The sequence below is a fragment of the Protopterus annectens genome, chromosome 16.part0 (genome assembly GCF_019279795.1).
Source record: "Protopterus annectens isolate FY-2018-M chromosome 16.part0, PAN1.0, whole genome shotgun sequence".
Taxonomy (NCBI): domain Eukaryota; kingdom Metazoa; phylum Chordata; order Ceratodontiformes; family Protopteridae; genus Protopterus; species Protopterus annectens.
The window spans coordinates 526425150-526451326 of NC_056750.1; the positions used below are offsets into that span (position 1 = coordinate 526425150).

Consider the following 26177-nt stretch of genomic DNA (forward strand, 5'->3'; position numbering starts at 1 on the left):
ATTTAAACAGTTTGAAGTTTCAAAACTTCGATCTTATGGTCTCGGCCATAAGAAATTAGAAGCTTTGAAACTTCGAAAGTAGACCCGTTATTTGTCAGTTTTCTGAATTTTATATGAAGTGTCATGCATGTTGTTATAACTGTTCATATGTATAAGGTTTTCAAATTAAAAAAAAAATCTTGTAGTTCCTTCTCCTGGTGAATGCTTGAAAGTTAATGCAGTTTTGCATGTTATTTGTATGATCCCAAGCTCCTATTAACTCACCAAGCACGTGAACATACATACAGATACATGTGCGCATGAGCACACACACACACACACACACACACACACACACACACACACATACACACACACACACACACACACACACACACAAACCCTAATTCGGAAATGCTGTTAACTCCTGCCTGTATTATAAAATACAAATCAAGCTTACCTAAATAAGTAAGAAGACATGATTCAAAATAAGAGAAAGGTCAGATTTTAGTTCAGCAAGCTGCATGCCCTACCTCTTTGAAAAGAATGAAGTCTACAATTAACCTGATAGGTAGGGAAGCTAAAACACTTGACATATAACAGGTACAATTCAAAAAAAGAAAATGCAGATGACTTTGCATTTCTATTTTCAGAAAATGCAAACATTAATGATTCTATCCACATAGCAGAGCTTCCAATGTCTCAATTTTTGTATTATATTTTGTTTAGTCTCTTCTCACATATCCTTAGCTGACACATCAGAATCCTTTATACTACATACTCCCAAGTACCTAATTTTATCATTTCCCCATATATATATGGAAATTTATGAATTAAATTCTTATGTGGTTACATAATTTACAGCTATTGCCTTAGTTTTAGCTTCATTAATTCTGTATCCCAAAAAGATATGAAACTGCCTCAAAATTTTCCACAACACTGTAATGTCCTTTTCTTTATTTCCCAGATATAAAATATCATTTGAAAATAGAGCCATCTTTTCTTGACTACCATACCAATTATATCCTTGAATTTCTGTGTCCCTAATTTTCTTTACCAATAGTTCTAAATATAATTCAAATAGCAAAGGGAAAGAGGACACTCCTGCCTGTTTCCTCTGCTCAAACAAAAATTATCAGAGAGGAACCCACCCACTTTAATTTTGCCTCTGATCCCTCATATATCCTTCTAATCAACCATATAATTTTATCAGGGAATGCAAATACTTCCACTGACCTACTCAACCTCCTAGATAATTCTGTCAAATGCTTTCTCTGCATCAAGACCCACCAACAACAGTGGTATTTTCTTGCATTCAGCCTCCCTCTGGATCACCATTGTTCTCAATGTTGTCAAATGTTTGCCTCCACTCCTCAAAACCACACTATCAATTTTGGCATCACATTTGCCATTCCTTTAGCCATTATAGACATAAGCACTTTATAATGATGATTTAGGATCGAAATGGGCCTGTACGAAGCTGGATATGATTGGTCTTTACCCTCTTTAGGTATTAACAGCTACCACCCACTTTCTTACAGGAAGTTGGTGATTCTCTTGCCCTTAAAGTAATGTTAAACAAAACCTGCAAGATCTTTATAAGTTTTTCCTTCTAGCTTCCAAACTTCCACAGGAATACTATCTATTCCTGAGGACTTTCTTGTTGATTGGTTATACATCAACATTTTTATCTCATCTCCTCCTATCCTATTAGTAATTGAGCCTCATCTACCTATAACCTTGGTATGTTTAATTCTTCCATAAACATTTCCATGTGTAATTTTTCTAGATCTCCATATCTTTTCTACTTTATACAGACATTCATAAAATTTCCAAAATATTTCTAGTATCGATAACAGGATCTCTTATTTTCCTTGTTATAAGCTCCCTAAGCTTGACAACAAACCTTTCTACTTTCTGTTGCCTGAGTCATTGTGCTAAACATTTTTATGCTCTGGCATTATCATCATAAAATAGCTGCTTAACAGCAATTTTTCTAAACTTGTGCATATTTATCAATGTAATCCTTTATTTTCTGCTTATCACTCTGTAATTGCTCCTCTTCTTGATCTGTGAGATTTCCCCTATTCTAAAATACTTTGTCAGTCCCTCTAAATAATTCTTGTTGCTACTTAACCATATTTTAACCATCTTTCTCTTTTATTTCCACCCTATTTTTAAACTCCACTTTAATTTTATCCAACTCTCTTATATTTTCAGAAGTTATGCCTGCTTTAATAACTCCCAAATAATTTCAGCTACCCATTTCTTAAATTCCTCTCTTTTCAAAAGATAGGTGAAAAGTGCCAGTGTCTCATTTTTTCATTACCCTGCATTTTTATTTTAGTTATTATTGCTGCGTGATCTGAAATAGTTATTGAATGCATAACAAAACTTTCAATTAAATGCACATGTTCCTGTGAAATTCAAGTTCTGTCTAGACTAGCCCAGTTTTTGTATCCTGAGAAATATGTAAATTCACTCCAAAATCCTACTACTGAATTCTTATCTTCCATGCCAAATATTTTCATAAATTTCTGCAAAAATCTACCCTCCCTTGTTATATTTTTCTTTCTGGGCCCCCCAAACACATCTTCCCTGCTGCAAATCAAATTCTAGTCCCCATCTACAAGTAGTATTCCCTGGTGAAAACTGATTATTTCTCCCAGAATTTTCCTAAGCTCCCTTATAGCAGTTTTAGGTTGAATACAAATACATGCCAGTGCAATCCTCCTTCCTTGCCAGTAGCCCCATAGTACTACATATCTGCCTCTATTATCTTTTTTATCCTCTTTTATCACTATTGGAGCTCCTCATACAATTAATATAAGTACTCCTCTTTTCCTTTGTCCAAGATATTCTGCTGAATAACCATCCTGAAAAACTTTATACCAAATTCACATGTTCAGTTCTTTCCAAATGTGTCTGTAGCACTACTATTTGTACTTTAAATTTTTTTAATATAGTTCATTACTCTCTCGTTTTTGTATATATCTGTGAGACCATTAACATTTAAAGATAATATTGAAAGGCTCATTATGTTACAAAGTTATTATTCCCACCTTTTAGTTTTTTTTTTTTTTTTTTTTTTTTACAGTTTTTTTGTTAAGTATTTAGGTCCAGCTTTTGTGCTACATGCACACAGCAATGTTTGGCAGGTTGACCTTTTATACAGTTCTTTCTTGTCATATCCATTTGAGCCTATGTCACATTTTACAAAACTTTTTGTTTTATTGAAAGTGCTCAAACAAAAAACAAACATACCCAGTATACTCATAAAACCTTTTAACTTAATATTAACACACAAAACTATGTACATTTTCAAATATTGAAGTTTTACCTTCCTAATGGGAACAACTGCCACAAACTGGCAGCCACACCCTCAAACTTGGGTTAACCTAAAAGGAGGTTATCCATGCTAAGATGCATGGTACAGCCTAATGCTTCAACTAAGTGCTGTCTGGTTTTGTCCTGCCTTTATTGCACTCCCAGAATGAGTAAACATCTGAAAACTTTCAGAAAATATTATCTCATAGTCATTAAAAGGAAGAAGTCATCTGTTTTTGCTGCACTGTATCAGATTGTCTCCGTGGAGACATGAGAACCAGATATAGCGTTCCTTCAACAACTATTTATTTATTTGCTAATGGAGAGCTTTATTATATTCAATGTTCTTTTTTATTCATTTGCTTTTTCTTAAAACGTGTTACTAAATAAAACCAAGATGCTTAATCCAGTCATTCCCCTATGTAAGAATGAGAGAAAGCACAGTTTTTTTTTCTTGTATCATATACTTTTGAACATACTTTTCTTCTTTTTTTATATTGTAGTTCCTACATTTCTTAAATCTCAGCGAGGAGAGTGAAAGAAAAGAAAAATAATAGGGGCACCTGTTTACTTCAGTATCCCCATTACACTTGAAAAAAATGAGAAAACTTTACTTTATATATCATGCACTAAACAAATATTATTGTTAAGAATAAAAGTTTGTTTTACTTACAGTTAACTCTCTCATTTCTTTTCCCATCTCCTAAGTGTTTGTACAAACATTAATGACATTAAGTAAGACATACTATATGCTTTACAGTCCCTACAAGTTTACACAAATCAAAAATATCCAATATTTCTAGGTATGTCTTGTTCTGTCATGTTTCACAAATATAATTAATGCATTTTAATCCCACATTTATTTGTTAATTTCCAAGTTGCTGGTTTTATTCTTATCTCCATTTCCAAAATCTCTATTACCAGGAGAACAAGCAGCAGAACCTTTTTCTGTTTCCCAGCTCAGTTTTTATTGGACAAACTTTTGTATTTCATCCTTAGCATGTTCTGCACCAAAAAATGATTTTGTCCCCCTGAGGAAAGAATATTCTGAAGACAGCTGGCTACAGCAGTTTGAATCTCACACCTGCTTCTCAACATTCCCTGATTAGTGGAATAAATTTACTCCTCTGCTGCATGGTGTGCAGTATGTAATCAGGTTCCACAAACACTCTACTGGCTCCCACTTTTAGTACTTTGTCCTTATGCCACAATTTTGTGAATCAACTCTTTCTGCTGGTAGGATTGCATCTTTACTATTAAAGGTATAGGTTGCTTTCTTATGGCCAGGTTTGCAACATACACACAATGTGCCCTTTCAATTAACAACTCCTGCTGTGGAATACCAGTCCAGTTGCTTATTTGTGCACTCATAAAATTAATACAGTGTGTTCCTTCCAGCTTCTCTGGCACAGCAGAAAATTTCAGGTTTTCCCTGTGTGCTCTCTCCTCTAATTCTATTATTTTTTTAAACATCTCTTCTTAAGCAGTTGCATATTCAGCCACCTATTATTTTGAACTCTGCTTTTGCATTACCACCACATGGCTTGCACCTTTCACCCTTAGGCTTTTGAATACTGGCCAAGGCTTTTGCCACCCCCATAGTGCCTTTTTCAGAAAAGGCTCAATGACAAACCCACCATTGTAAATAGCACAAGTAACTAAAAACTGAGGGTAATCCTACTCAACGCAGAAGTCTAAACCTCAAAATGCATGCACTCAAGCACTCCTCAGTATGGAGAACATCGATATCTGTGCAGTAACAGAAACCTAGTTTAAGGCTCCAGAGGGCACCCCAGCACTAATAGGCAATAACTCATACCATACTTTTCAGCCACAGAAGCCTGACCGAAACACAAAAGGTGGGGGTGCACCCATATTCATCAAGGATACCCACACCTCCATGTTAGTGGTACAGCACAATGCCTCAGAGATCATCCATGTGCAACTAACAATGGGCAAAACTGCAATTCAAATTGTAGCTTGCTACAGATCACCCACCATGACCCAGGACCCCCATTCCACATTTCAGAAGACACTAAAAAACATGAAGGTCCTACCAAAACACCCTAATGTTGGGTGATTTCAATTATCCAAACATTAACTGGGAAAACTACTCAAGTACTAACTCCCTTGCCCAATGCTTCCTAGAATTTATAAACTTGAATTACTTGAACAAACCCCCCCCCCCACCAGAGGTGACAACATATTGGACCTGGTCATCACCAACATGGGCGACCGGTGTTCCACACCGGAGGTCAACCCCTCACTGGTTAGATCAGACCACCGACTAATCACTCTGGATATCCACTTTCTGCCCTCACCCTCAATCAAGGAAACCACCATGAAAAACTTTTCAAAAGCAAACTTCACATTACTTAAGACTGAGTTGGAAAGGTTCACAGCCCCATGCTAAAGGACAATGCTGTCCAAGCTGCTGAATTTCTTACAAAGGCACTTTATGAGCACCTGCAAGAATGCATAGATCGTGCTATCCCAAGCAAAACCAAGACTCACTCCTCCAAGAAAATGAAACCAGTCTGGTGGACCCCTGCCATAAACAAGCTATACAATAGGAGGAAACTAGTACAGAAAAGAGTAAAATCCCAAGGAGGAAAGACATCCCTGATCAGTATCGGCAAGAAACTACGCTCCTTCATAAAAATCATTCAAGGCTAGCTTCAAAAGAAAAATTGCCAAGGACTCCAAAGATAACCACAAAGCATTCTTTAGCTTTGGCAAGAACCTAAGATCTGTTCTGAGTTAGTGCAGAATGGCACAAAATACACTGAACCGACTGATATTGCCAACATTCTGGCAGACAGGTTTAGTGCAAACTTCACCCCCCTCTCACCCCCTAAAGGGCACATAACCATACTAGAAGAATGTAGACCCCCGGCAGTCACTGACACACAGGTTAAAACAGCCCTATCCAAAGCCAAAACACTGCTTCAATGGGACTGGATGGTGTCCCAGGCTGTGTCTTACACGAGCTCCAAAATGAAGTAACCCCTCACCTAAACACACTGTTCAAACTCAGCCTCTCTACAGGCTATGTACCCATAAAGTGGTGCACAGCAACAGTTATCCCACTCCAGAAAGGTGAAGCCACAATGGACCCCAGGAACTTTCACCCTATAAGCCTGACTAGCCTGGTCTGCAAGGCTATGGAGCGCATCATCATGGAACTCATTAAGAGAGACATTGGGAACCTCCAAACATTGGACCCTACCCAGTTTGGCTTTAAGGGACGATCATGCCTCCTAAACCTGATGGACTTCTTTGTGACAGTTACCAAGGCTTTAGACAAGGGAAAGGAGGTCCACACAGCCTACCTAGACCTCGCAAAGACTTTCAACACCATTCCCCATTCTGGTATTATAGACAAGCTCACCAGCCTGAGCATAAACCCCTACATCATGAGATGGGTTGCCAATTGGTTCACAGATAGAACCTACACAGTGAGAGTTGCAGGCTCTAGGTCTGACTCTAAATCGGTTACAAGTGGTGTCACCTAGGGCTCAGTCCTGGGACCCGCCCCTCCTGTTCGGTATATACTTCTCAGAGGTACAGGCAAGCACAGGAGGACTATGGCTGACCAAGTTCGCAGACGACTGCAAACTGGGGACCATAACTGACTCTCTGGCTGATTCAGTCATCCTCCAGAAGGGTCTCAGTGAGACGGATACCTGGTGTCAAAATCATGGCCTCAAGCTAAATGCCAAAAAGTGCATAGTCATCCCCTTTAAAAAAAAAAAAAACAAAGTACCCATGAACTACCACATAGGTGGTAGCCCCCCAAATACAGAAAATGTAATAAGGGATCTGGGGACCCAAGTAGATAGTAATCTCTCCTTTGATAATCATATTGCCAAGGTTGTTATAAAAACCTTCTGTGTGGCCCACCTAATCACAAAAAGGTTCACATCTAGAACAAAAGAAGAGAGGTTATTGTGCCCCTCTACTCATCACTCATCAGACCCATCATAGAGTACAATGCCCCATTTGGGATGTACCTTACAAGACACCTGCAACAGATGGAAAGACCACAGAAGTACCTCACCAAGAGGATTACTGGCCTCAAACAGATGCCCTATGCAGCCTGAATGAAGAAACTCCAGCTGTACTCGGGTGCATACCAGTTACTCAGAGGTGATCTCTGCCTGACATACAAAGCCATGTCCAACCCAGAATTGATGGACATGCTCCACCTAAAAAAAAACAAATCCCCGAGAGCCACATGCTCTAGGGATCTAAACCTCACCACAACGATAAATAGGACATGCTGGAGGGATAGATTCCTGTCCCAAAGACTCCCCATGCTTTGGAACAGGATTCCAATCTACATTAGGCAAAATCCCTCACTAACACTCTTCAAGAGAAACCTTGACGAGTGGATGGGAAACAGAAAATTTACCCCGGGGATCACTGCAGTGGCTCTGCTGGACAGAGGCACAGGGAACTAATGGCTCTGCTGGACAGAAGCATAGGGGGCGATGAAAGCCAACACATTCTGGCTAGGCTTATAGATGCCCTCGGGCAGATAGCCTAGTACTTACCTATGAACCTATCTGAATATCTATTTAATGTTTCTTCCATTTTATCCAGCCTTTTATTTGAGGTGATATACTCTATCATTATTTTGTTTATTTTAATCAGCTCTGAGTACATTTGTCTTATTTGTTTCCTCTAGGTTACTGGCAGTCATGTCTTGCATCAAAGCTGGAGCTTGCACTACTTTTTGCTGAACAGCGCATAATTCTTCCCTTTCACTGTTTTCTCCTCATCTTTTGTGGTTGATTTTCTTTCAGATCCTCTGAATTTCTTTTTGCTGGCATCCAGGCAGTGCATTTACTAGCCAGTTACTGAGATTAACCCAATAAAATGAATTCAGTGGCTCTGTCTTCTGATTCTCTGTTTTCACACCAGGAGAGCTGGAATTAAGCTGTTACTGAATGTGTAGCCATCTTGGAAATTTCTCTGTGGGCTATATTTTTAGGTAAATATAAATATTATGGCAGCCTAATACAAAGAACTTTGTACACTATAACAGTCCCATTTTCTTAGACCACAGCAGTCCCATTGGTACTTTCTCCTTTAATTGTGCTCAATTTTAGCAGTCCACTGTCTCCCTTCCTTAAGTTTCTCTTCTTGTGTAACCACTTTGAGTTCTCAGCCAGTCATTTTTCAGAGCTGCACCATTGCATTCTGGCTTTCCTTTTCTCATTGTTTTGCTGACCTGTGGGGTTGAGGTGGCCTTTGGATTTTGCATTTCAAAGTCCATAGTAACCTCCTTACATTATACAGATGTTCAAACAGTCAAGTGCATTTTTTTACTGTTATCATCATAAGACAGGTCTAGGTGATACTGGACTAACTCTCTTACTAAAACTGTGCCCTAGAGCAACAAAATCATGACTTTCATCTACTAGCCTAGATGCCTTTTAAACTGTGCTGTTCCTTTTACTTATCTCTCTCAACAGATTTGTGGTTGTTTAAGTTAAGTCATTGATTGTTTTTTTTTTCTCCATTTGCAAAGTTCCCAACCTGCATCATTCACCCTCACTAATGCTCATGCTCATTATGCTCCACTACTGTTTTTTTCTCTATTTGCAAAGTTCTCAACCTGCATCATTCACCCTCACTAACGCTCAGGCTCATTATGTTCCCTTTCCCTACTCCCAATTCCAACACACCCCTTCTTACCCTGCATTTATACTTCCATAGCACCACCCACATATTCCTCAAACCAATACCATCAGTTCCCTCCAGAAGAAAACAATGAATAGAATATCTCCCAATACTAACACCCATTCTTGTTTACTACTCAAAACACTCTCACACAGTCTTAATCCTTGCTCCCTATTACTATCAAATTGCATCTCTATAACCAACCCAGCAACCTCCTAACATTTTCTAATCCTAATTTACAACAAAGATAAAACTGAAGTTAAATAAGGTGTCCCTAACTCAGATTATTTTACTATTCTTCCTCACTCTACTATCCTTCATCACCAATTATCAAATCTACCTCCTTCAAACACTTAGGATTTCAACCAATTCTTAGTTCTCCTTAAGAACTGGTTCTTAGTTCTTAATCCTTAACCAGTCTTATTGACTCCTCAAAAAGATTTTCATAATACTCCTTTATTGTGGTTTCTTAGTTACCTGTCTGGAAGGCAACAAGCCATTAAATGGCAACACACCTACTCATCCTTTAAACCAGTTACTACAGGTGTCCCTTAGTGCTCTATCCTGGGTCCTCTCCTATTTAATATATTTATTAATAATCTCCACACCTCCACTCACCATGCTAGTTTAGCTCAGTATGCAGACGACTCAACATGACTCTACATTAATACATGCTGCCTCAACACTAAATAAGATCCAAGACATTACCTAACACTAGAAACCTGGGTCAAAGAATCAACCCCAAGTAAACTAAGTTAATGTATTTTACCTCAAAAAGTTCCCAAAATTAAAAGACATTTTTATAGTAACATCAGCAAATAACACTGTCATTGAAACTGGAACTCACAGTAAACTTCTAGGCATTATGATAGATGACAATCTCAAATATGACCAGCATATACTGTACACCATTAAATCTACTCACCAGAAACTAGGCTGCCTTTACAGGATCAATGGATTCCATAACAGATACTACAAGAAAAACTCTAGCCACCACATTCTTATTGCCAACTCTTATATGCCACTCCTATCCTAACAAACTTAAACAATACAAAAAAAAAAAACTTGCTTCCTGCGACAACAAAATAGCTAAATTTTCCATCAGTCTCCCTTATAGGACCCACCATTGTGATAGCTTAAAGCAATTAAACTGGCTTGAGCTATACAACTACCTAACATATTCACAAAATTATTCATCTCACAAAATCATTCATCATTCAGAAAAATGCCCTGCACTACATAACTTATTACTGACCTACTGTCCAATAAGGGATCACCACTCTAGTAACAAATTATTACTCACAAATAAGTCAAATAATGTTGCAGTAGCCTTGGTCTACTCCCAATACTTTGTTAAACTCTGGAATAGTATCCCCATACAACTCTCCAACAAATTCACCACCACTGCTTAACATCCTAACCAAACCAGCATGGTCCTGCACTTTCTCATCTCAAGGTTGAGATTTTGTGTTCACCATATAATACCCTCCAAATATTCCTCTTAAACAGAATACACTCACCCTCTCACTGAAATGACAAAACAATGTTATATACATAACTGCAGCCTGTACAATTCAGAAAGGTGCACATCTGCTTTCTCTTTAGTAACTTCCACCTCTGTAAAATCTTAGAAGGTATAAATGTAACTACTGTTTCTGCATAAATGTAAATATAAATGCAACTACTCTGTGTTTAATGGGAACTTAGCATAATGCAATGTAAGCAAATGGAGCTTTACTCCCCAGGCCTCAGTTGAAAATGGGTATTACCCAGTCGGAGTTTCCTGGTAAACAATGACAAATAAATAAATAAATATAACACCTCTACCATAAACGGCCGGACAGAACTGAATAATGTGTATAAAGCTACTTTACATATGAACAGAAAAAGGAAGTACAGGAGAAATACAACAGTAGACCCCTATTAGAATAGACACTTAAACTCATCTAGTTAAGGTAAAAAAGCATAAATGCTACATTTTAGTAAACTTAATACTAACCTGAATAAGCATTTTAAACATTGCTACTAAAAAAAAAAAAAAAACTTGAGAGAGGCTATTTACTCAAAGCCAAAACCAGAAGAATGCTTAACTATTTGTGCTCATAACAGGAAACTGTCAGAAAAATATGTATTAATGTGTGTATGCTTAATGCTAATTAGAAGCTAAATGAGTTAACACGTTTTTCATTCTATTTTATATGCACTGTTTTATATATAAAATGAGTTTCATATGAGACTGAAAAGATGCTTTTCGAAACTGCAGTGTACTTTCTGAAACTTGCAAGGTGCCCTCTGACCTAGTAATTGCTAGCACAGCAATATTCATGTTTATGCCTTTTGGAAATGTACTTGAGAAGCAGGTGCTTATCTACTAGGTCAGGAAAGAATGAATGAACAATGGTATATCCTGTAAATGTAATGATTCTAAACAATCAGCTCTGTTCGAAGTATGAGAACATGTGCAGCTGCAGTAGCTTAGAGATAATGTAGACAAAGGTTTATTAGAGAAATGAACTGCTAGCTTTGTGCTTGAATTAACCATAGTACCTTGAATGGTAACATTGCATGTATCTAACCGGTGGTAACCAAGGCCACGTTGTTTTCCTTAGGAAGTTTCTCACAAAAATTGATAAATCAGCAGAAATTGATGAGACTAATTGTTAATAAGTGATGATGAAAAGGCTTGTGATTTGTTACGTCAACTTGGTAGGCAATGTCTTATTAGAAAGTGTATAAAAATGAAAGAATTTCCTGTTTCTAGCTAGACAAACTCTGTAATAGCACGTTTTTGTCTCCTTGCTGCAAGATTAAAGTGCCTTAACCTGAACCTACCGTGTTTTGATCATTTTTAAAGTATATTTTTCCTTTGACAGAAACGTTTCTTTAAACATGTTCATTCACAGAAAAGTTCTGATGTACAAGTTGAACAAATATTGCTAAGCTGCACAATTACAAGTGAAGCATCAGGTCTGTTATTTTCAATACTCATTTTGCTCATGTGGCTACAAGATCAGACTGCACACAGCTATCTGAGCTGCCACTTAGCCTGTATTTTGATAAATCAATTGCATATGTATCTAAAATGTCTCTTTTTTTTTTTGTTATAGGTTCCCTTCATCTACCAACAGCCTTTCGACTTTCTGTTGCCTACGTCATGTGCAAATTTTTTGTTACCATTCCTTTCTGCTGCAATTATGTTCCCATTATATAAAGTGGGCTTTCTGATTATAACATAGTTTTTTACTTCAATTACTTCAGTGGAACTATGCTTATACTTGTGTTTGTATTTACTGTAAGCTGAGCAGATGTCCAGTTACTTTCTGATTCCATTTCATGTGACCTAGAATTCTAATGATGCAATTGCTATTATACAATGACTGGCCATTAGCATTCAAAAACAAGCACGCTGATTGGCCAGCCCAACCAGCGTGCCCGTTGTAAATCCATGAATATACCAACGGGAAAAGGTCCGGTCATCCGGACTTTTTCCCATTAGTATATCTCATTTTTTTTTTTTTTTTTTTTAATACAAAACAAAAATGGAAGACATTTTCCGTTTGGGAGATGGCACAGACAGAAATAAAAGGATAATCAAGTACATTCTACAAAACGTAAAAAACTTACCCGAGTATCCTTTTGTCTGTCCTGACTCTCCCTAACATAAAAAAAGTCTCTGTTTTTTTTTTTTTTTTTTTTTTGATTATAACAAAGAAGATGAAGCAATGGAGATCTTCCTTTCTCCGTTGCTGCCTCTTCACAGCCCTGATGTACTGCGTAAGCACTGCAGCACAAGTCCCATACGCATGCGCAGTACATCAAAACAAGGCAGCAATATACCACCAGCTGGGGAAGAACAGTAATGTGCCATTATACAAAGATATTATTTAAGAAAAGTAAGTATTTATTTTCTTAAATAATGTTATTTTATAATAGCGATAACAGACTCCGTGGTTGTGGTATATTGAAATTTACCCAGGGTTGGCATTATTTAATCAGTCAGGCTTTGCCCTCATGATTAAATCACACCAACCATGGGTAAATCTTCACTATACCACACCAATGTTATTGGTTATTGCTATAGTATAACTGTTTGACAGTCTGTAATTAGTAGGTGTTTTCTGTGGTCAATAGCATATTCCAACATAAAAATGCAACACAATCAGTCAGACAATAAATCAACAAATAAATGTGGTTATATTCACGTAAAAGAAAATTACAAGGAATATTATTTTGTTCTACAGTGTCTAATGATTGGCATACAGTATAGTAACATAGATGTAACATTAATAGTGGTCTGCCATAGAATAATAAAGCATTATACACTCTACAAGGAATCTTCTTCATTCTAATTTGCTTTTACTTGAATAAAAGTTGGAGAAAGAAAGTGTTTTATGAGTTTAAAAGCTGTAATGTACTTATAAGTGCTACATGGAGGGTAGCCACCATAGTGAGAACCTGTTAAATACTTCATTTAGATAGATATTTAAAAAGGTTTGCATGAAGTATGAAGTATTTAGCAGCTTTTTAATGCTCTTTCGTTGTGGCCACTTACCACTGTTAATACTTTAGTACCAGAGCAAAGATTAGCAATAGTAGAGATGCTTAAGAAAAGGTTGTTAACCACCCTAATGTTATCAAAAAGATGCTTAAGACTCTCTCTTTTCATTGATTTCAGATTGTGATTGCACGGCTCAGTGTATTACAAGAATATTGAGATTAACTGATAAATATCTGTTACAACTTGATAGTTCTGTCCAAGGAAAATCTACATTAGTAATTCTTTTTGAAATTTGTAAATTAGTTTCTGTGGCCACAGACTCAAGTTTAACAATAATTACAATGTATGTAAAGTTAGCTAAAGTCTATGTTTCTTTAACCTGTGTTTAGTGTGATAATTGCTCTAAAATCACATCTAGTTAACCCATATATTATCAGATGGATAAGTGAGTAGCTAAGAAATAGGACTCCCAAAGTTAGTCTCTGGGGTTATCGTTCAAAAAGTCTACAAAAGTACAGAGGTGTGCCACAGGACTCAGCGCTGTGCCTGAGTACTTTGTTTAGTCCTTGCCATTACATCTCCATGCTAGATCACTGCTTATCCTGATGATGTTAAAACTGGAGCTGTAGTTCCATGAAAAATGATGTCCGCCTAATTAACAACTATTTAGACAGTATCCCTATATGGAAAGAAAATCAGAGGCTACATCCTGTGTATCTAAAGGTGTAAGGTGTTGATCGTGGGTAGAAACAGCATTATTTATAAATTTAACTAAAGAATATTCTCCTTAAATAAACAAGGTTAAAGAGACACTTTAGTGTTATGATTTCAAATTAATTTACATTCAAGGCTGTAGTTAAACAGAGATTCTAGTCAGCCCATTTCATGTTTCATGCTGTTCATGCTGGGATATTATCAGGGGCCCTCGAACCAGTGTTCTTGGCCTCAAGAGCTCAGTGACAACCTGTGCCTGGTGATAGTTGGTGGAGAAATGGTAGTAGTGGTGGAGGGTGGTACTTCCTGGAGGGTGACTGGGGTTGATGGAAGTAAAACTGGAGATAGATTTATCAGCCATCAGATATGTGCTATATCCTCTGGCTCCATACAGTTGATTAAAATTCACAGCTAGTTTGGAACATTGCTTAGTGCTGCCTTTAAGGTTGCAGACATAACTGAAGAAAGCCTTACGGTTGTCAGTTAAGAAGGCTATTTTTTATCTCAAATTTGGCTTTGGTGGACTTGATTACTTTCCGGGATTGTTTGCTAAAACTGATAAAAGATTTTTTACCTTGCTGGGTAACACATTTCCGTATTTAGATATGATTTTCTTCCTTTTGTTATGCAACCTACTTATTCTGGGATTCCTCCATGGTCAAGTAAACAAACACAACAACACCAGATATACCCAGTATAAGGAGCTACAACTCATCTGCGGCAGGAGATGTTGGAAGGATAGGTATGAGTATCAACGATTATCCCTTCTCTGTAACAGACTTCCCATCTGTGTGAAGCAATAACTCACCCCTACCCATATTCAAATATAACTTGGACCAGTGGGTGGGAAATCACAAATTTACCCCTGGTTTGGACCTATGTCCCTAATGGACAGGGCCAGTCTGTGAAGTTATACTTGTAGTGTACACTCCTACATCACAACTCATAAAATTCCTCGGGATACTGACAAATGTCAGCAATATTTTGGAAACTTTGGGGTAAGCTTGGCTAGGCTTAAAATAGCTCTTGGGCCGATAGCCTAGTAACCACCTATGAACCAATAAAAGAAAATGCATCCACTGCAAGGAATAAAGCTATCCAACAGCTGAGACTACTGTTTAGAACTATCTCAAGTAGAGAGCCTTTCACGTGAATCAGTCTATATAATACTACAGCTTGACCTGTTTTAGAATATAATCAGTCTTTTTGCTGTTATGGCAAGAGTGATCTGCTCTTGGGGCAAGTACAGCAAAATTTAATAAGAAGCTAACACAGTCTAGAGAAATGGGGTACAGTTCTAAGTTGCATTTTCTGGGATTTTTAAGTCTAATGTACGGCTATATAAGGAAAAGGCTTTGTTAGGTCTTTAGGACCTTTAAGAGTTACTCTAGCCTTAGAATTAACAACAGTAAAACCCTTAGATATCACACCTGCCAGTATGTCAGTTCAGTGATAAGACAAGAAATCAAATACAAATTTCATCTCGGGGAAACACTTCTCTTGTAGCATCATATTCCATTACACATCAAATTGTTTCACTCACTAACCATTTTTAAAATGAAGCTTGATTCATGGGTTGGTATGGGTGATTATGTTCCTGAGGCTTTGGCTTATGTGTTCCATGTTAATCTTTGGGTATACCCTTTACTCATGAATCTGTGATTATTATTCACAATATAAATTTGGAAAATTTATATTTTTACTACATGAAGTTTTGTAACATTCATGTTAACAGCAGTGATTTTGCATTACATTGTGAATTAGTCCACTAAGCCAGACATATATTTGGAAAGCTGTTCTTACCTATTCCCTTCCTTAGACAGTCCAGTCAGCTGCTCGTGGATGTCTTCATGAAGTTAAGGTTTATCAGTTAAACAGCACAGCCTTGAAATACTCCTGTTTTGATTTTGTCTTTGGGATATTTTATCTGCAGCATCACAGGGGAACCCTGTTAAGGCATAAATGTTACAGAATTAAACCAAGGCTCATATGGAATAACTGCAGAAGATTAAAATAAAGACAGGCTTATGGCACAGAATACAATCCTCATAGGGAAATGCAAATTATTTGCTTGTAGATCAGCCAGGGGGTCACTAGCTAGGGATAGGGGCCCTGAAGTCAGGAAAAGTGCTACTGCGATTGCTGCTGCAGTAACTTCTGACCTTCATCTTTATCACTTTCTGTCCATTTTTTCTGGTTAACACACAGAATTTAGTACTTATAGGCTTTTATATGACTTGTAAAAATAATACAATTAACACCCATTTTACATTTGACACAACCAGTCCTACATCCTAGTGCAATGACTCAACATGCACCTGAAACAAATGACAGGTTTCAGTTATACAAATTCCAGTGCTGAATGGAACTTACATTTTTTAAAGGCAGCAGCTGCTTTTTGTCATTCTTTTTATACAAGGTAACAGGGAAGAAGCAAAGTACATTGACCTTGTGCAAATGCTATATAAAATAAATCTTTATGAAAGACACTTATAAAGTTAATGAGCCTAGCACTTACCACTGTAATGAAAGCTGCCAATTATTCAAGATTTCCAGTAAAATATATTATCTTTAGTGCAACTTCATATTATTTTATATATGGCTTTAAATGGATGTAGATTATATGCATTTGATGCACTGTTAAACAACTAGATAATTTCGGTATGCATGTAGTTCGAAACACTTTGGATAGCACTTTATCTTCTAGAATCAAAATATCCTGAAATACAGATAGATGAACCTACAGCCTTAAATTCAGTTGAACTGACACACTTTCAAAACATTAATGTCTGAAAGTGAAAATAACAGGGACTATAACTTAATGGTAATACTGATGCATTCCTTATACTGTACAAAACAGAAAGTGAAAATATGTTGAAAACATCTGCACTGACGATAACATTGACCCCTCTAGAGATCAGCGTAACTTGGATAAACAGCAGAACATATATAGAAAAGACACATTTTGCATTTTTTCTAAGTAGTGCAGTCTTGGAGTAAGAATAATTAATGGGTTCACAGAAGTAAAAATGACGCTGTATAAACACAGTATGCCACTGGACCACATTAAAGTATTATTTGCATGACTATAAATTGCTCTGTTGAACATATGAAACACACACACACATATATATATATATATATATATATATATATATATATATCTCAGTTCACAGTGACACAGACAAACACACACTGCATTATATATATGGACTGGAAATCTGATAATGGTGAAGCTGCTCCACTTAACTATGTGAAGATGTTCTCCCACTAAACTGCACAGCAGCACACAGTTAAATTGCTGCATACAGTTACACAGTCTGAGCACTGTTCTGCATTGACAGTACATAGTATGGACATCGGATGAACTGTTGTACTGCTCAGTTTTCCTGCCATATTAATGCAGAGTAGTGCTGAAGGGTCTCATTACGTAGGGCCCCCACTGACTACCACATTTACATGCATCTCTGAAAACTGTTGCTTGTTAACACAGGGCTGTGCTATTGAGCAGTAAGTCGACTATGAATCAGGAAAGACTTGTATAGTATGCAAAGCCACTAGCTCAGCTTTGAATACTTCTCAAAATTTGTATGAAGTCAGCTTAAGTTTATCTGATGTGGGGAGACAAAAGTTTCCTACAGGGACTTCCTACTATTGCAAATTTTATAACAGTGCATAACTAACAATTTGAATTGAGTAATGCAATTTTCTTATTGGTTTCTGTGAGACCTGGACAAAAAGACAGAAGAGAGGATGTGTTTCATTGTGATATCTTTAAGTAAGCACCGGACAAAGAAAATTCAAAATTCAGTAGTACGTGTGATCTTACTTCGGCCATAAAGTCTGCCCCTGGCTGTCTTATAATGTTTTATGTTCATAGCCATCCATGAGGCTTTACAAAGTCTTAATAAAAATATTCTTATATGAATTCAACCTTGGTTATGACAGATGGAAAATGAGGAAATTATTCAGCACCAAGGGACCTCTCTAAGTTTATGCTGCACTCATTCTGACCTTGAAAGAACTATTTCAACAATTCCCTGACAAAATCAAAAGACACTTTCAAGATGATCATATTGGAAAGAAAAAAAGTGTCAATATCAGTGACAGTGAGAAAGGCATGGAAGGACTATATGCCCTTTTGCTTACTACATTATGATATGGAACAAGAATGAAACAAGCATAAAAAAGATAAGTTAAGACAGTTAAAAAAATTAGTAGCCAGTCTAATACATGGCAGCTTAAAGTCAATGTAAAAAAAAATGATAACAAAAGCACTTGGTAGTCGTCAAACACTGAAGAAAATGAGTACATAACTAAATAGGAAGCAGCATCAGTAACAAAAGTACACTCGTGCCAGATGATGTAAAGATAGGCAAGCAATGTGATAAAACAATAAGGTGCATCTGTGGGAGATTGTGATGAGTAGTAACATCTACTAGCAGTAGAAACAATGTTTTTTGTTAGCATTCATACAGAGTCCTCCATGCAGTTCTGAGGACTGCATCTTCAGAAGGATGCAGTCGGAAAGGATTCAGTACAGGGTAGGGTAACAAAAATGGTGCAAGGTCTACATCATGTACCATATCAAAGAACACTGCTGGAGATTTATCTATGCCATCTTAAAGAAAGGAGGCAGACAAGTATAACACAGAAGTATTTAAATACCTAGTTGTATGATATACAGTGGGTAACATCTTTAACAATAGTTTTGAAAACACAAGGCCATAATCTGACAATACTATTTACAAACTTAAGGGAGAAACACAATTGTATTTTTCACAGAAAAGACTGTGCAAGTATGGATCTGCTTTCCACAGAAGGTTGCAGTACCCAAGACTGTAACAAAACTCAAGAATGCAAGAGACAGATATGTATGACTAAGGAAAATAGTAAACTGTTGGTAATATAGAAATAGAATCAAGATCTTAAGCAGCAAGTAGGGGAACTGACCACATTGGATGGGTCAAGTGCTCATTTATATGTCAATAAAATCTATGTTTCTTTTCAAAAACAATCAATACAAGGTAAAAGAAATCAAATAAAAAAATGAAGAACAAGCAGGACCAATAAGTAGCACTGTAGGCTTCTCTGGAAAGAAGCTATGATGCCAGTGTAGATCACCAAAGAAAGTAATGACGCCACTCTGGGAGACCGAGGGGAGAGGCAATGACACAGTCCACACAGTGAGCTGTATATAAGAAGAACAATATTTAAGTGTTTAGTTTTGGCTGTACTGATCCAGGGCAGAGGGTTCAGTTTTGGCACTCCTGAAAGCACAGTGTTGGAACTAGCAACTTTAAGGTATGTATTATGCAGCACGACATATTCTTGCATTTATCCTAGCATTTGTACCTTGGGTTATGGCTGAAATTTTGTTTATATGTAAGCCAGGAAAGCCCACTACACACAAATGCCTCCTCTCAGGGGTTTATCCAGGAGCACTGTCTGGTCAAGGCACTTGCTCTAATTTGCACCATTTACAGGCAGAGACTGAAGAAAATCATACCCATGCAGCACATAGTTAAACTGACGGGGTCCACAAACCAATTCACTAATTTGGTTGACAAGTAAATAAACTGATGCACAGCAGCTACCAGACACAAATATTCACAATATGCAGAAACATTTTAATTTGTAAAAAAGGTAAAAGTGATGATTTTTGGAAAGCTAATATAAGTTGAGAAGGTCCAAAACAAGCAGTACTGCATGGGTCAAAGAAAAATTACAGCAAAATTTGATATGCCACCAAGGCATTAAGATGCATGTTTATGAATAAGTAAAAACAAATCAATAGTCAAACAAAATGAACAGGCAATGTTATTTTCAAAAAGGTTCATGGAACAAAGTCGCTTTTAAGAAATAAGTCTACTTACACTGTCAGTTCAAAGGGGGACTATATGTCAAGGCTTGTAGTAGTACATTAAGCTCTGAAGGAGGAGTGGATCTTTAACAGGCGGTCTTAGAAGAAGGGTACCCTTCATTATTGCTTTAGATGATTGGAGAGAAGCCAAAAAAGAATGGTTCTCGCCTATAATGAAGTTGGAAATAGCTGCCAGTTGTATCTTGATTTAAGAGTAGCTGGCCCCATGTGATGCTTTTTAGAAACTTTGGAATCAGTGAAATTGGTGGATATACATAAAGGAGACCTGGTGGGGGGCCAATTATGAATCTCAGCATCCCTCAATGACTCTCCTCTGGGGGAAGAGGCAGGGAAAAGTACCTGCTACAATTGTGGGGAGAGGTGAAGAGGTCACAGCAGTGCTGCCCCAGTGACAAAATATCCACTCTGCCAGTAACAGATGGAGAGACCATTCACGAAGCAGTTGAACAGATCTGCTTAACCTGTCCACTAACACACTGGACTTTTCTGGAATGTGTATTGCTATTATTGAGTGATTGGAGGAGATCACCCACTGCCACATTCTCATTTCTTCTTGACACAAAGAGTAGGAAAAGTTCCCCCTTGTTGATGTGCAAGACCACTGATATGTCTGTGTGGCAGTCATCACTAGAGGGAGAGCATCCTAAAAAGCCTTCAATTCTAGGAGGACTACTCTTGTATTTAGAACACTGATGTGTAGATTGTTCTTTAATGAGGACTACATGCCTTGACCATCTTACTCAGGTAATGCCCCCACTCCCAAACTGAGAATCATTCATGGTCACTGTGGCATTGGGCAAGGAGGAAACAAAGAAACGGCCTTTCAGAACTTCTGGTGTCTGGATCCATCAGGTTACATGTTTCCTGCAATTATTAGTGAATCAAATCAGGAGATTCATTACTTGTCATTTGATTGACCATTGAACTGACAAGTCCATTGTAGCACTCTCATATGGAATCTCATCACTGGAACAAGAGTGATTGAAGCAACAATGGAACCTAGGAGCTGTAAAATCAACTTGGCTGGAGAAGTTTCACAAAATAGTAGCTGCAGGGTTAAATTTTGTAGAGTGGACAATCTGGTATGTGGCAGCCTTGCTGTCTGGGAAACAGTATCCAGATGAGTACCTATGAACTCCAGGACTTGTAAGGGGAAGAGCTGTGATTTGTTGTATTTCACCATGATGCCCAGTTTGGAGCAGAGCTGAAGAATGTAGTCCCTGGTGTGGATCAGGAGATGCTTGGTGGAAGCAGTGAGGAGCCACTCACTGAGATAGGGAAACAGCCAGAATCCAAGCAATATCAAGTAAGTAGCAAACAATGTCATGGATTTGGTGAACACCCAAATGGCTGTGGTAAGGTCATAGGGCAGGGCTCTGAACTGAAAATGTCTGGCTCCTAGCAGGAAGTGCAGAAACCTTCTGGACTGCCTGTCTATCTTGATATGATAATATGCATCCTGAAGGTCTGTTGAACACATCCAATATGGACCCACCACGTTTACTGCTGCAAGACCTGTCAGGATAAATTAATGACGTGGATTTTTCCCACTAACATGGATTCGCATGTGGAAGTTAAACTAACAACAGGTAGTACACTTGCTTTTGATGCAGAAGGCTGTGAGTACTACTCCCACAGTATGCAGATGGATCACTGATACTGTACTGTTATACTTTAATGGGAGTGGGTGCTGCAGTCCTATGAATGTTCTCCTCTGGAGGAGTTACCTAGTAACTATGAACCCGTCATCAGTTTGCCATCCATTCCCCATTGCAAAATTACTAGCTTATGTTTTTAATGTAGCATAGGCAATTTATTCTTCAAGGGTAACAGGCACATTATCTGTAGATGAAACAATGACATATAAAGTTGTTTGCTAGCAGCAACCTCTTCATTAGTTACAGATCCCTTTAATGTGGAATTATTTAGATGACTCACTTCTGCAGAGATTTTGCATATTTACTGATATTGGTGGATTGTAATGACAGAAGTTTGAGTGGCCTTTTATGGTTGAAATTTTCTGAAATGGGTAGTTTTGTCATTATTGGTTCATACATTTTGTTTCAATGCTTACTAGAAGACTGTTCCAAACTACAAATTTAAAACACATTCTAACAAGTGGTGCTGTATTATACAAGGAATATAATTTAATACAATCAGGAAGGTGTATCAAAGAATGTATACATGTATGCTTGCTCACAGGATGTAGGAGATCAAAACAGGGGAAGAGACCAGTTACCAACTGAGTCCCGCAGGGTTCGGTGCTGAGCCTTTTTCTGTTTGGCATATACATCTCAAAAGTAAAAGGAAATACCAAAGGGCTTTGGCCAACTAGGTTTAAGATGAATGCAAGCTAGGAGCAGTTATTGAATCCCCAAATGACCTAACCATCATGCAGGAACGTTTGTCCCAAACAATAACTCATGCCAGAATCATGAAATGAAACTAAACTCCCAAGAAATGCATTATCTTATCATTTGGGAAAATATCTACTCCAGGGAACTGCCAAATTGAAATGCCTCCTGAGAACTGACCCAGTTGTTTGCCATTTGGGAACTTGTGTGTACAGTGGCTTAACTTTTGACCAACATGTGCCCAGAGTCAAAGTCTTTCTATATTGCACAGTGTATAAACAAATTGATTGTGACTAGATCTAGAGCTGTTATTGTCCCCCCTTTACAAAGCCTTCATTAGGTCAATCATTTTGTATAATGCCCACTTTGGCATGTATCTGTCCAGACCCATGCAACAACTGAAATACCCACAGAGATACTTTACTAAAAGGATACAAGTCCTAAACAATAGGTCTTGCATGGACCACCTCAAAGATTTAGCACTTTACTCAGTATCCTACAAAGTGCTTAGAGGTGACATGTGGGGCATACAAGACATCCTCTGACCTAATGCAGATGGACCTACTGAACATCAGCAGGTCAAATGGCATCAGAAATACTTAGTTCAGGTATCTAAACTGAATGTTGTGGAGAGATGGATATATATTCAGAACAGACTATCCAGTCAATTAAAACAAAGCTCATCCCTGTCCATATTCAAATGCAACTTGGTTCTAAGGATGGGTAATAGAAAATGTACTCCAGGATTGCCCCATGTGCCACTAATTTATAGAGGCAGTTCCTAAATGCTGCATCCCTTACATGGGTCCCCTCAAATTATCTATAGTGCGATCACATTTATTCTCACTAGGGCTAATATACAATTATCAGCCACGGGATAGGTAACACGAATCAGAAAATGTTAATTCAACCATCAAAATGGAAATTGGCTAAGTTTAAAATGTCCTCCAAGTGACCCTATGTTGTGGTAGTAAATAGTTTTAAAAATTACCCTTTGTAAATCGCTAAGTGCCCCTATCACCCTCCGTCCCCCAGTCTTCAACAGCTTCTGGCACCTCTGACCTCTCTACACATTTAGAACATAATACACACCCATTCTCCAACACAGCCAATTAATACTACCAACCCACTATCCCACTCCTTCAGTGATATCTGCCCACAAACATACAACTCTTCCTACTTGCTTGCTTCCTTGAAACTCTAAAAACCTCCTGTCCAATCTCCTCTGCATACAGACACCCTAAATTAGCCATCTAACTAATGCATCTCATACTACACTCTATCACTAAAATTAAACTGCATGTCAACATTCACCCCAACCCAGGTCCATATAAACCCCCCTCCCCTCCACAAACTTCATCTTATCTCTTTCTCACATACACTCCCATCCCTACCCCCCACTCCCAAAAACATCTAACTCTGACCTGCTTTTCACCAATTTTAACCATTGTAGTATAATTAACAAATATAGTGAATTCCAAGCCACCTTAGCCACCCACTGCCCTGACATAGCTGTTATAACTTAAACCTGGCTAAAGCTACACATCCGAGACAATGAGTTTACCCCAATGGCTATAACATTATTAGAGTAAACAGAACAAACAAAAGGAGTGAAGGTGAGTGACTGTTGAAGGACATCCTTACAACTCCAATGCTCCCCACGTGACCTACCAAACACCGAGATTCTAACCACATCTAGAAGTAAACCCACACAAATCAATAGTCATCATAGCTTCCTACCTCCCTCCTGGCAACAACCTACCCACCATTGAAAATCTCCTTTCATGGGCTTCCCTCAACTTCAACCAAGAAACCATAATTCTTGGTAACTTCAACACCGACTGGCAAACCTGAACATCTAATGATCCTTCTAATTTCCTCAATCTCTACAACTTCACCCAGTGTCTCCCAGACCATAAACTGTCCCACCCGCTTTGACAAACACTCAAACAGGCAGTCTATATCAGACTGGATACTAACTAACAATCCAAACCTAAGTTACATAGCAGGCTGACTTCTCGACTCAATCAGCAACCCCTCCCCTACCTTTCTATACGGAAAACATTTCCTACAAATTCATCCATAGCAAAAGTCATTTTTAATCAGGCTCTCCAACAATATGACTGGACCCCACTTAAATACCTTCAGCTAGACCTTGCAGTTCTATTCTTCAACAGCTCATTCCTAAACATTCTCAACAATCTAGCCTCAATTAGGAAAGTATGGGTTAAATCCGAGCCTCTGCCCTGGTTAACCAAAGATACCAAACTTTTCTTAAACAAAGAGACAGGGCCTGGTTAGATTACCATACCACCAAAAACATATCAAACCTAACTATCTATAGGACAGAGCCACAGGGAACTAATCTAAAGGGGCGGCGAAAGCCATCACATTCTGGCTAGGCTTATAAATGCCTTCAGGCAGATAGCCTAGTACCTACCTATGAACCTATAAACAATTAAGGAATCTAGCTAAAAAACAAATCAGAGTAGACAAACAAGTGTACTTTCAAACTTGCCAACAACATCACCTAAACAACCCCTGTAAATTCTGGGAAAACGTTAACCACCTCCTAAGCCCAGGCCACTACCCTACCCCAGTAACCACTAACAAAACAGATCCTACTGGAACCCAAATCAATCCCCACTTCATAAATTCCATAACCTCCTTTCTAGGCAACCAACCCAACACTCCTAATATTCTTCCTACCTCTACATCTGAAAATCCCAAACCCTTCCATTTTTTCCCATTCAAGTTAGCTACATAAGATCTCTCCTAGCCAAACTTAAAGCCTGCTGTCTGCTGCCAATCAGCTCCCTAATGAATTTCTCAAATTAGCAGCCCCATCTATTGCTTACCCCATATAAATCTTGATCATTCTATTTCTGAAAACTATGTCTCAACAGTATAGAAATTATCCCACAACATCCCACTTCATAAAGGGGGTCCTTCCAAAGAGATAACCAACTTCCATCCCATTGCCATCCTTTCGCCCCTTGTAAAATCTTGGAAAAATTTGTCCGCAAACAGCTCCTTAACCATCTCCTCTCAATCTCTTATCTAGCTCACAACATGTCTTTAGATACAAACATAATACATCCACTGCTCAAATCTCTTTTATCAACACCATTTATCATCACCTCAATGAAGGCCAAGCAGTCTCCTCCATCTTTCTGGACATGTCAAAAGCCTTCGACATAGTTTCCCATCAACTTCTACTTAAACTCTCAACCAACAGCATCAGCTCAGCCACTCTAGCTTGGTTCCTCAGCTATCTTTCCAATCGTCACCCAAGGTTTATTACTTGGATCTCTCCTATTCACTAACGACTTCAGCTCTGTAACCAAGCTAGCTGCCACTGTCCAATATGCTGATGATGCTACTCTTATATGCTCTGCCCCCTCTCCCCATGAACTTCAATTAAAAATGCAGTCAGACTTTCAAAGCATAGAAAAGTATCTATCAGAACAGCAACTAATTCTCAACTCAAATAAAACCAAATTAATATTCTTCAAAAATAAAAATTCCAAACCTTGTCACACCCCTCTTTCAATACACTCATCAAACGGAACCAATACTGAGCCCACAACTCATACAAAACTCCTAGGGGTCACTATTAACGAGAATCTAACTTTTGAAAAACACGTCTCTCTGAATCAAAAAAGTCCACATCAAGCCTGGTACTTTTATACAGGGCCAGACCATATCTTACCCACAATGCCAGGTTTACCAC

General features: G+C 38.0%; 1 long non-coding RNA gene across 1 annotated transcript in view; it reads right to left on the reverse strand.

Annotated features, from left to right (window-relative positions):
* Positions 1 to 16012: 16012 nt before the first annotated feature.
* The window catches only part of LOC122790456, a 352391-nt gene continuing 342226 nt past the window's right edge, over positions 16013 to 26177 (reverse strand). The window contains exon 3 of the long non-coding RNA XR_006363021.1: positions 16013 to 16154. This is a non-coding gene — a long non-coding RNA (uncharacterized LOC122790456). The remainder of the gene's footprint in view (positions 16155 to 26177) is intronic.